Here is an 11,825-nt window from a genome sequence, read left to right as displayed (position 1 = left end):
AATTTTTCTCTACCTACATACTATTTTACAGCACCCCATATAGAGCAGTTTCCTTACAGTACCAAATCAGACAAACAAATAAATATTCAAACATGTAAACAAAGTTGAGTTTTAGTAGTATATAGATGAGAGCGGCGGCTGTCTTGAAAAAAATAACTCCTTCTTAGGATTTCCTCCATTCATAAATTATTAAAATTTCAACCCAAAAGAACAATAAATTTACAACATTGTACCATATTTCAGTGTACTCAGCGAAAAAATTTATGTGCCGATTTACAAAGAAATTCATTATGAATTTTAAACTTGTGGGTCCGTTAAAAACAATTGATTTATTGCTCCGAAATTCCAAAAATTTAATTTTTTAAAGTACCCGAAATTTGAAAATTATTAAATATGGGGTCGGCGTGGTCGATTTGGTAAATCACATGGTTGCTAAATTGAAAAGTCTCGAGTTCAAACCCTCGGGTTAATTTTTTAATGTCATGAAGGAGCTCATGAAACAAAGAGACATAGTTTCATTATGTTAAGCCATTTGGCCACAAGATATTTGTTTTGGATGTAGGGTTAACTTAAAATGAGTACCAGTTGTCTTACACAGCACGAATGATAGCAAGTAGATGTTGTTTTCATCAGTGTTAACAACAGAATCCTGGGTTGTTAAAGAATTAATTTTTTTTCATGGAGTCAATATATTGATTCCCTTAATTCGTTGTATTTCTAAATTTAGAGAACATGCATTGTCGCATTTTCTAATGTGTTATCTCTTGCTTGGTGTTGGTTAATATCCAATTAAGAATTTGGTTGTCTGAATGCACAGGATATTTGTATAATTTATACTCATTTCCATAGAGAGGTGGTGGTTTTCTCACTACTGCTTCACTTGATTAATTATTATAGCAACATTTTAAATCGTAAAAATATCTAATTTATTAATATTTATTAATATTAATTAGCACACTTTTTAAAATTTCAGACTGATCAACACATAGGTTGGCATAAAGGTATCAATATGATTTCATTAGTTAATTGTAAAATTCAAAGTTGAGAAATGATAGACAATGAGATACATCACAATACTACTATTGCAAAAGAAAACACTAGTTGTGTTGAACATCTCTTCGACCCATAAGTCAGCGTTTATAATATCTTTATATCTGGCAACACATCAAAATGTTCTGGTATGATCCCTGCTCATGAGTAGTATATTAGGTCACTTTTGGGTCGTATTTTTGGCGCAGGTGGTGGTGGGAAGGTACAATGACATATAGTAAAATACTCGGAGGGTGAAGGAGCCGCAGGTACAATGACATATAGCAAAATACTACGCCAACTGGCATTGGCGCAGGTGGTGGGGAAGTAGGTCAGGGTGAGTCACCTTTTGGTGACCTTGTGACGTAATCATTGACCTTGTGACGTAATTAGTGACTTTGTGACGTAATCATTGACCTAGTTACGTAATTTTAATGCGTTTTTTAAATTAGTTTTAATGAATTTTTAAAATTTTAATTAATTTTTTATTAACGAAGTACGTAATTTGATTTTAATTTTTTAAATTTTAAATTTTATTTTATAATTAGTTTAATTTTTATTAACTAGTTACGTAATTTGATTATTTGTTTGATTTAAATTGTTTAATTTGTTTGTTTACTTGTTGTTTGATTTAATTACTTTGTTTATATTGTGTACTTTTTATTAACGAGTTACGTAATTGGATTTTAATTTTTTAATTTTTTAAATTTTTAATTTTATTTTATAATTAGTTTAATTATTATTAACTAGTTACGTCATTTGATTTTTTAATTTTTTAATTTGTTTAATTTGTTTGTTTACTTGTTGTTTAATTTAATTACTTTGTTTATATTGTGTAATTTTTATTGACGAGTTACGTAATTTGATTATTTGTTTACTTTTTGTTTAATTTGTTGGTTTGTTTATTTGAATGTATGTATGTTTTAAATAAAAGACTAACACTAGCATGTACTAGAACAGTCTTTGTATACCACCCTTTAACCAACCGTGCAACATGTGTTACATATCGATCCGCAATCCTTTGTTTTTGTCAAACACTGGACAACGGGCGCGTTAATATTGATTCCACCCACGGGCCATCACAGCATGATGTCCCACCTAATTAAATTTTGTGACGCATCGTCGATTTTATGTGTTGTTCACGGAAGCGAACACCGTAGGGTCCGGTGTTTAATGAGGTCCATTAAGCGCGTCTCCGCGTTAAGTGTGGTAACAGCTGTACCACTTTAATTGATTTTTCCCCGCTCGGTTACTAGAGTGGGAAGCCATCACGTAACAGCTGGTGCTGTAATTACGCTGAGTAAGGACATTGGTTGTAACTATTCGCTTATAGCGAGGGTCAGCGAAAACAAAATATATATTTATGGGTTGGAATTTTCTTTCAACCACCGTTAAGTCAGGTTTGAGACGAAACGAAGTCTCCGTAGGTTCGTGTTTTTTAACGGGCGACAAAAATGTATCGATCGCAGCCGCTGGGCCATCACGGCATGATGTCCCGCCTAATTAAATTGGTTATGCTTCACCGATTTTATGTGTTGTTCGCCGAACCGATCACAGCAGGGGTCCCGCGTTTAATTGAAAGAGCTAAGTGTCTCTCCGCGAAGCCAGCGTTAAGTGTGGGAACACCTGTTACCACGTTAATCGATTTTACCGATCGCTTTGTTAGCTCCACGAAGTACGTAGGTCATTATGCAACAGCTGTTGTGCGACAGCTGGTGGTGTAATTAGGTTGAGCAACCGGACATTACCTTGTTGGTTTTCTAGTACGCGTATGCTACACGTATATACACACACACACAATCACACACACACACACACACTAAATTAGAACAAAACTCTTCTTATATTTTATTTGTTTATTAACGTTTTTCCAATTCATTAAAGGCTTTTAAAATTTCATCCTGTAAACTTAATAGGCGCTCAAAGCAGACGCGACTCATACTAACACCAGAATTTGTAGGAAAATTGGGCAGACGGAGGGGGAGGGAGGGGGAGGGAGGGGGAGGGGGAAGGGGAGAGGGGGAGTGGATTTGATGCAGACGGAGGGGGAGGGAGGGGGAGGGGGAGAGGGGGAGTGGATTTGATTTTTTTAATTAGTTTAATTTTTTAAATTTTAATTTTGTAATTTTAATGTATTATTTTTATTAATTTTTATTAACGAGTTACGTAATTTGCTTATTTGTTTGAAATTCATTTTAATTAATTTGATTTTAATTACTTTGTTTAATTTATTTGATATATTTCTTTTCTTTGTTGTTTAATTTGTTGTTTTGTTTATTTGATTGTATGTATGTTTAATAGTAAACGGAGAGGGGTGAGGGTGGTTTAGACCGATGGTCGGGGATTGAGAGGGATGGTCGGGGTTGAGGGTAGGGGTGTGCTATTGTAGACAAAAGTAGAAAGTTCTTTGTGTCCTGACTTCGATTTAACCACAGCTGTTACTCATTACCGACAGCTGTTACGTATCGATCCGCCCGTGAACCTCCCCTGCACGGCCCGTGGTTGCTTAATAGCGGGTTCACTGAAGCGATCACTGCAGGTAATTAAGCGAAGCCATTAAGCGCGGGCGACAGGGGGACTTAGTGCGTTGGTACGTGAGGTATGCAGGGGTAGACATGTTTTTTACAAGTCTGGAAAAGTAATTAAGTTTTTTATGACCTTTCCGATTTTCTTTTGATCTGACCACCACACACATACGCGCGCGCGCGCGAAATTCATACTAGGTCGATAAAGGCGGAGAGAACTTATAGGTATACATTATCATGGTGACAACAAAAGCGATCCTTGGGTTAACAACATTAGACGCCACCGTTTTTGTTTCCTGTGACGACAAGGCACAATACACTTTTGTATTTTATGTCTCAAGTAGAGGGGTGGGATATTTTTTCTTTGTAAGCGTGTTGTAAACAATAGGTAGAGGAAGCGATTACTAGGTAAGAGGGGAGAGAACGTGACGTACATCGCGATATTTGAAAACATGGCGATGTTTAACCTCAACCAAAAAAGGCAATGAACCTAGAAGGAAGACGAATATATATCTTAGTCTTGCAGCAGATTACCTTCCCAGGTTCGCTTTAGTATTACAGTTTTCATCAAACTTCTTTTTGACTTGAACTTCTTTAATTTTTAAGAAAGTTTACTTATACATAATTCATTACGTCTAATGACAATTTTTTATTTTTACCACTCAATGTATTTTGTTTTTCTATATCTTACATTGTCATCTTAATTTTTGATCACCTTAGTAAAAATTTGCTTAAGATTATAAACTTCAAGTTTTAAAAAAACAACAACGTCGTGTCAAATGACACACCGTTTAAAATGTCTACATTTAAAGTTCACCAAAATAATGACGTAAAAACTAAATATGATATGACATTAGCATACATATCATTCAATCTAATCACTCTAAAGTACAAATCAATAATTTTTATTGATTAAGGGGCTGGGTGAGTTATTTTTATCACTATTCACCCTTCCCCTTCCCTTTGTCCACAACCCCTTTCCCCTTCTCCCATCCCTAACCTCAATACCAACCGCTAGATACACAGACCGTACCACTACCCATTCTATTCTATTTAAGAGACAAAGGCTGTATGACAATCCTAAAGACAAATATTTATTCAACTAATATCACAACCCCTAGACACTACTCCAGCAGACTGGGCTATGTAACTTGTAGACGCCACTCCTCGTTGAATATCTCTTGCACCCTAATTACATCGACAACTTTGTCCGCCGCCCTCACCCCCGTCCCTAAACACCCGCTTGATAAACAGACCGTACCTCTACCCACACTATACTTGGACAGACAAAGTAACAGACAAACATTTATCCCCCTTCGTTTACTGTCACAAGTGACAACGTTCCCATCCAACTCCGAAACATACATCGCCGAATTTCGAAACCAGCCTCGTTGAAAACTCCCCTGACCCTAGTTTTACTTTGCCTCACCAATTCCAAAACAGTCCTGTACCAAACATCAATGTACCAATTTTGTTGAAAACAAAGACCGTCCCACTCTAGTGTAAACTCTACCCCGACCAACTCCGAAACAGAGATGGTCCCCGTTTGAAACCTGCCTCGGTGAAAACAAAATCCTTCCCACTCTAGTATAGACTCGGCCCCTAACACTTCCAAAACATCCCTGGACCAACCTTGAAACACGCCTCGGTGAAACCCAAACTCCCCCGACGCTAGTTTAAACTCTTCCCTCATCACTTCAAAAACATCCCTGTACCAACTTTGAAACACGCCTCGGTGAAACCCAAACTCCCCGACGCTAGTTTAAACTCTACACCAATCGATTCCAAAACATGCCTGTAACAACTTTGAAACCGGCCTCGGTGAAAACAAAAACCATCCCACCGTAGTATAGACTCGGCCCCTAACACTTCCAAAACATGCCTGTACTAACTTTAAAACCACCCTCGGTGAAAACTTCACCGACCCTAGTATGGACTCTACGCCTACCGATTCCAAAACATGCATGTTCCGAGTTCAAAACCAACCTTCACCGACACTAGTATGAACTCGGCTACCAACAATTCCAAAACATACATATTCCGAGTTCAAAACCAACCTTCACCGACACTAGTATGAACTCGGCTACCAACAATTCCCAAACATGCATGTACCAACTTTCCAACCTGCCTCAGTGCTAACAAAATTCCCCGACCCTAGTATGAACTCTACCCCTGTCCATTTCTAAACATGCCTGTACTAACTTTGAAACCACCCTCGGTGAAAACTTCACCGACCCTAGTATGGACTCGGCTAGCCTCGAACCCTGGCTCGGTGAAAACGTCACCGACTCGTGTATAAAATCTGTCCCAACCAACTCCAAACCTTCCCTGCGCACCCGAATAAAAATAACTCACCCAGCCCCTTAATCAATAAAAATTATTGATTTGTACTTTAGAGTGATTAGATTGAATGATATGTATGCTAATGTCATATCATATTTAGTTTTTACGTCATTATTTTGGTGAACTTTAAATGTAGACATTTTAAACGGTGTGTCATTTGACACGACGTTGTTGTTTTTTTAAAACTTGAAGTTTATAATCTTAAGCAAATTTTTACTAAGGTGATCAAAAATTAAGATGACAATGTAAGATATAGAAAAACAAAATACATTGAGTGGTAAAAATAAAAAATTGTCATTAGACGTAATGAATTATGTATAAGTAAACTTTCTTAAAAATTAAAGAAGTTCAAGTCAAAAAGAAGTTTGATGAAAACTGTAATACTAAAGCGAACCTGGGAAGGTAATCTGCTGCAAGACTAAGATATATATTCGTCTTCCTTCTAGGTTCATTGCCTTTTTTGGTTGAGGTTAAACATCGCCATGTTTTCAAATATCGCGATGTACGTCACGTTCTCTCCCCTCTTACCTAGTAATCGCTTCCTCTACCTATTGTTTACAACACGCTTACAAAGAAAAAATATCCCACCCCTCTACTTGAGACATAAAATACAAAAGTGTATTGTGCCTTGTCGTCACAGGAAACAAAAACGGTGGCGTCTAATGTTGTTAACCCAAGGATCGCTTTTGTTGTCACCATGATAATGTATACCTATAAGTTCTCTCCGCCTTTATCGACCTAGTATGAATTTCGCGCGCGCGCGCGTATGTGTGTGGTGGTCAGATCAAAAGAAAATCGGAAAGGTCATAAAAAACTTAATTACTTTTCCAGACTTGTAAAAAACATGTCTACCCCTGCATACCTCACGTACCAACGCACTAAGTCCCCCTGTCGCCCGCGCTTAATGGCTTCGCTTAATTACCTGCAGTGATCGCTTCAGTGAACCCGCTATTAAGCAACCACGGGCCGTGCAGGGGAGGTTCACGGGCGGATCGATACGTAACAGCTGTCGGTAATGAGTAACAGCTGTGGTTAAATCGAAGTCAGGACACAAAGAACTTTCTACTTTTGTCTACAATAGCACACCCCTACCCTCAACCCCGACCATCCCTCTCAATCCCCGACCATCGGTCTAAACCACCCTCACCCCTCTCCGTTTACTATTAAACATACATACAATCAAATAAACAAACCAACAAATTAAACAACAAAGAAAAGAAATATATCAAATAAATTAAACAAAGTAATTAAAATCAAATTAATTAAAATGAATTTCAAACAAATAAGCAAATTACGTAACTCGTTAATAAAAATTAATAAAAATAATACATTAAAATTACAAAATTAAAATTTAAAAAATTAAACTAATTAAAAAAATCAAATCCACTCCCCCTCTCCCCCTCCCCCTCCTTCCCCCTCCGTCTGCCTCAAATCCACTCCCCCTCTCCCCTTCCCCCTCCCCCTCACTCCCCCTCCTTCCCCCTCCGTCTGCCCAATTTTCCTACAAATTCTGGTGTTAGTATGAGTCGCGTCTGCTTTGAGCGCCTATTAAGTTTACAGGATGAAATTTTAAAAGCCTTTGATGAATTGGAAAAACGTTAATAAACAAATAAAATATAAGAAGAGTTTTGTTCTAATTTAGTGTGTGTGTGTGTGTGATTGTGTGTGTGTATATATATACGTGTAGCATACGCGTACTAGAAAACCAACAAGGTAATGTCCGGTTGCTCAACCTAATTACACCACCAGCTGTCGCACAACAGCTGTTGCATAATGACCTACGTACTTCGTGGAGCTAACAAAGCGATCGGTAAAATCGATTAACGTGGTAACAGGTGTTCCCACACTTAACGCTGGCTTCGCGGAGAGACACTTAGCTCTTTCAATTAAACGCGGGACCCCTGCTGTGATCGGTTCGGCGAACAACACATAAAATCGGTGAAGCATAACCAATTTAATTAGGCGGGACATCATGCCGTGATGGCCCAGCGGCTGCGATCGATACATTCCTGTCGCCCGTTAAAAAACACGAACCTACGGAGACTTCGTTTCGTCTCAAACCTGACTTAACGGTTGTTGAAAGAAAATTCCAACCCTTAAATATATATTTTGTTTTCGCTGACCCTCGCTATAAGCGAATAGTTACAACCAATGTCCTTACTCAGCGTAATTACAGCACCAGCTGTTACGTGATGGCTTCCCACTCTAGTAACCGAGCGGGGAAAAATCAATTATAGTGGTACAGCTGTTACCACACTTAACGCGGAGACGCGCTTAATGGACCTCATTAAACACCGGACCCTACGGTGTTCGCTTCCGTGAACAACACATAAAATCGACGATGCGTCACAAAATTTAATTAGGTGGGACATCATGCTGTGATGGCCCGTGGGTGGAATCAATATTAACGCGCCCGTTGTCCAGTGTTTGACAAAAACAAAGGATTGCGGATCGATATGTAACACATGTTGCACGGTTGGTTAAAGGGTGGTATACAAAGACTGTTCTAGTACATGCTAGTGTTAGTCTTTTATTTAAAACATACATACATTCAAATAAACAAACCAACAAATTAAACAAAAAGTAAACAAATAATCAAATTACGTAACTCGTCAATAAAAATTACATAATATAAACAAAGTAATTAAATTAAACAACAAGTAAACAAACAAATTAAACAATTTAAAAAATTAAAAAATCAAATGACGTAACTAGTTAATAATAATTAAACTAATTATAAAATAAAATTAAAAATTTAAAAAATTAAAAAATTAAAATCCAATTACGTAACTCGTTAATAAAAATTACACAATATAAACAAAGTAATTAAATCAAACAACAAGTAAACAAACAAATTAAACAATTTAAATCGAACAAATAATCAAATTACGTAACTAGTTAATAAAAAATTAATTAAAATTTTAAAAATTCATTAAAACTAATTTAAAAAACGCATTAAAATTACGTAACTAGGTCAATGATTACGTCACAAAGTCACTAATTACGTCACAAGGTCAATGATTACGTCACAAGGTCACCAAAAGGTGACTCACCCTGACCTACTTCCCCACCACCTGCGCCAATGCCAGTTGGCGTAGTATTTTACTATATGTCGTTGTACCTGCAGCGCATCCACCTTACCCTCAGATGCGCCAGTTGGCGTAGTATTTTGCTATATGTCATTGTACCTGCGGCTCCTTCACCCTCCGAGTATTTTACTATAATGTCTTTGTACCTTCCCACCACCACCTGCGCCAAAAATACGACCCAAAAGTGACCTAATATACTACTCTCATGTAGCAAAAAACCAAAGGAAAAAAATAACTTTAAAAACATTGTCAATGTCAGATGTTTATTTTTTCTAGAAGTTTATTTTATTCATTGTGTGTTCTGCAAGGGAGAAACATAAAACAGAGTTAATAAACAGAGTTAATAATAACATTACAGTTTTATTTACAATCCAATATATATCTATCTATCTATCTATCTATCTATATATATATATATATATATATATATATATATATATATATATATATATATATATATATATATATATATATATATATATATATATATATATATATATATATATATATATATATCTATATATATCTATATCTCTCTCTCTATATATATATCTATATCTATATATATATATATATATATATACATATATATATATATATATATATATATATATATATATATATATATATATATATATATATATGTATATATATATATATATATATATATATATATATATATATATATATATATATATATATATATATATAATAGATTTCTAAGCATACGGACTGTTCCATAGTATTTACATTTTTAATTTTCATAGCACGCAAAATTTTAATTCGCATATTTAAACTTGTACATGATAAATCTACGATTGTTTTTACTTCAGTATATTGACAACGTTTTTATTTGTTATAATTTGATCTTCGCAATCCGTTTAATAAATCGAAATTGTAAAGATTTGCTGAGTAAGTTATTATTTATGTAATTTGTTTTCGATCGTTTTAAAAGTGTATAAATAATAAAAGATGAAGTACATTTGAATCGAGAGTAAATGAGAGGGTGCTGAATTTGTTGATTAATAATAGTGTTGTGGTTGTACCTATATGTAGAAGTGACGCAAACAATGTTAATAGTGAAAGTGTCGGCAAGGATTCACGAAAATGAGATGTATGTCAATATTATCAGACGTGCATGCAGCGAATTTTTAAAAAATTTAAAACAATCTGTTAACATGTTAGTTTGTTGACTTGTACATATTTGCTCAGGGGATGGGTGAAGAAAGGCGAATGATATATTAGGGCCTGGGTTTGGGAGGTTAGTGGTGTGGGGATGAGGTATTTAGTGGCAGCCGGCTGGGACGGGTGCGGCATATATGAACGGGTTGCTCTGAGCCCGGGGTGTAGCCGGTATGTGTGTGTGTGGATATGATTTTAAGTGAACGTGGGTATTCGGATTGGCCATAGTTTTCTGGGTATCTTTGACGAGCTATTATGCCATTCAAATTTCAGAAAGTCTTATGCATAGCATAATTGTGTTTAGAAGAAACATACAAACGAAAGTATAACTATGTTTATGTTTAAAAATGTATTTATTAACTTATAGAAACAACCCCAACGCTACGTATTATTTTACAGCGCCCTATAACATACTTTCCTTTTATTTTCTACTATGTACTGTACATCTTTTTAGTCCGAGACTAAAAAAAAAAAGAAAAGAAAAGTAATATTAACCATAATTAGTGGAGGTTTTGATCATTGATTATTAAAATAAGGTCTATAAAAAGTTTTTCCCGTGTCGCTGTTATACATTCCTGGATTCTATAGCTCAATTTTTGATATTGAGTTAATTTAATAAAATTGTCACTATTTGTTTACTGCGTAAGTTATACAGAATCTTTTGTAATCAAGCAAGAAATAGTTTTCACGATTTCTCTACATCCTATACATTTCTGTGTAAATAAAAAAACAGTTTTGCGTGCGAATGTCACGATAACCAGGTAACGTTTTATTCATTTTAACACATTCTCATATATAATAATAATAATATATAAAATTTATTTTTTTCAATTTTTTAGCGATTTCCGTTTAAACGAAAGTAGAAACTTCTTCCGGTTTTTTAAAAGTCTATAACTTGTATACCGATTCAACCTGTTGGGAATCATTTTATAAATTAGTATTGGATTGTAAAAGAAGTCGTTCAACTTTAAACTATTTTCTGTTTGTGAAAGTGGCCCTAAATCTATTTTCATGCTAGGTAGACACAATTCATATACATTTGAAAGAAAAAAAACCAAGGTGGTACTCTATGTTTCTAAAACTTGAATTACTTGTTCTGAAATACAGCTGGGGTATCAAACGTTGTTCTAGACCAGGGGTCTCAAACTACGGCCCAAACTTGGACCTCGAGTGTGTTGTCGGTCCCCGACAGTATTTTTTTCAGACTTTTTTCTCGGGTGGGCGGCATATATATATAAATGAAATATATAAAAAAAAAAAAAAAAAAAATAAATAAATAAATATAATTATATATATATATATATATATATGTATATATATATATATATATATATATATATATATATATATATATATATATATATATATATATATATATATATATATATATATATATGTATATAAATATATATGTATATATATATATATGTATATATATATATATGTATATATATATATATATATATATATATATATATATATATATATATATATATATATATATATATATATATATATATATATATATATATATATATATATGCCTATATATATAATTTCGATGAGGGGTGGGGGGGGGGGGGGTGGGCTTCGCCGACCCAAAGAGATGCCTGGGAGAACTTCTGGACCCCGAACGTATATTTGATAGTTAATCCGG

The 11,825-nt window shown here is 34.9% G+C and overlaps 1 long non-coding RNA gene across 2 annotated transcripts in view; it reads right to left on the bottom strand.

The window, feature by feature from the left end:
* Window positions 1–9,232: 9,232 nt before the first annotated feature.
* The window catches only part of LOC131927577 (uncharacterized), a 7,300-nt gene continuing 4,707 nt past the window's right edge, over window positions 9,233–11,825 (bottom strand). Inside the window, exons 4-5 of one of the 2 annotated variants that reach the window (XR_009383661.1) lie at window positions 10,583–10,629; window positions 9,233–9,287 (exon numbers count right to left, since the gene is read on the bottom strand). This is a non-coding gene — a long non-coding RNA (uncharacterized LOC131927577). The remainder of the gene's footprint in view (window positions 9,288–10,582; window positions 10,630–11,825) is intronic. The other variant, XR_009383662.1, reaches the window with a different exon arrangement.

The sequence above is a fragment of the Physella acuta genome, unplaced genomic scaffold (genome assembly GCF_028476545.2).
Source record: "Physella acuta isolate Inbredline_101_S28 unplaced genomic scaffold, ASM2847654v3 ptg001420l, whole genome shotgun sequence".
NCBI lineage: Eukaryota > Metazoa > Mollusca > Gastropoda > Physidae > Physella > Physella acuta.
This window is presented reverse-complemented; position numbering and strand designations above follow the sequence as displayed.